Source organism: Austrofundulus limnaeus, unplaced genomic scaffold, assembly GCF_001266775.1.
Source record: "Austrofundulus limnaeus strain Quisiro unplaced genomic scaffold, Austrofundulus_limnaeus-1.0 Scaffold98, whole genome shotgun sequence".
NCBI lineage: Eukaryota > Metazoa > Chordata > Actinopteri > Cyprinodontiformes > Rivulidae > Austrofundulus > Austrofundulus limnaeus.
Window position 1 is genome coordinate 138787 of NW_013952500.1, and position 1550 is coordinate 140336.

Here is a 1550-nt window from a genome sequence, read left to right on the forward strand (position 1 = left end):
GTACTTTTACTCAAGTAATATTCCTAAAGGAGACTTTAACTTTTACCAAAGTAATTTTTTGGTAAGGTACTTTTACTCAAGTCTCACTTTATGGTACTTTATTTAACTCTGCAGACTTTTAACCTAAGCTGATCTTATGATGGACAAACCTTTCATGTGATCAAACCTGTGAGATGTTTCCACCTGAGGATGACTCTCAGCTGCCACGCCCACTTTTAGCTCAACACCTAATATTAGCTGAAGTGGCCGTTTATTATTGCACCATGTGTAACAATCAGGAATGACTGTCAGCTACTACCACACCCAGGTTTCAGCTCAAAATTGGTAAAACTGATTTAATTGCAGCCCTTTATGTGTTGGTTAAAGTTGTCGGCCATCTTGAATCGACTCCAGTTTTCGGGAGCTTCATTAAAAATAGTTTTTTGGTTTGTGTGATGTTTTCCTCAAACCCAAACTGGCATTAATGCTGCAGCAGGGGGGTGAAGCAGAGTGTGGCTTCTTCACATGTGACTCAAAGTTTTTTTCTGTTTTTGGCTCTGCGCTGTCAGATTTTCCAGGAGAAAAGGAGGGAGTTTCCCTTCGTGCTCCAGGAGAACCTCAAACCACACAGCCCCATCTCTCCGGGCATTCCTCCTCGCTCCTTAAATATTTGAGCACTCCTGAGCACAGAGTCACCTGCTTTTTTTCGTCGTTTCTTAAACAAACCTTGAGAACAACACCGTCAAAGTCAAATAACCAAATAGTTTCATGGCTCTTTGGTTTTTATGCAATCTGATCTGCATTCGTAACATTTTTCTGCCACACCCCAGCATGGCGTTGCAACATTTCCCACTCAAATGAGCCTGACATACACCAACRGATCTTTAAGAAACCACACAGAAACGAACATCGCGGGAATATTTAATAAACAAGATGCGGATGATAAAAAGAAATCTGCCTTTTTTTAGAACTTTTCTCAGATGGATTGACGGTCAGGGGTGAAGCCAATAATAAATGAGTCCTAAATTATCTTTATGCTTGATTTCACTGAATAGGTTAAGGAATAAACTTCTTGTTTGTCAGGAATGTGCTTTTAAACTCACTGCCAACTTCTAAAACTGTCAGGGCCTCCAGCGGTGCGACAAGCTCCAACATGCTGCAGTAACGACCACACAAATCTGAAACACTACGTAATATACCTGAGATTCCTCGGAGGAATGAGTATTATCCACCTATTTCATACCAGAGTATTTATAAACAATAAAATATGCAGACGTTTGCTGTATGTCAAACTGGAAAAAAATAATCTGCGTTAATACTGCAAATTATGACTTCAAGCTCAGAATTCTTTTTTATAGATTAGGAAAAAGGTCAGAATTATGACTAATTCCAGAAATCAAACTTTTTTTTACAAATCTGAGAAGAGAAAATTTAGGAAATCTAACATTTTTTTATCATTTAATCTCAGAATTCTGACATTTTCCCCAGATTTGAAGAAAGTCAGAATTCTGACTTTAAAGAGTAACTTACCCCAAAATTAACTTTTTTTTAGCTGATAAACTGTCTAGAAT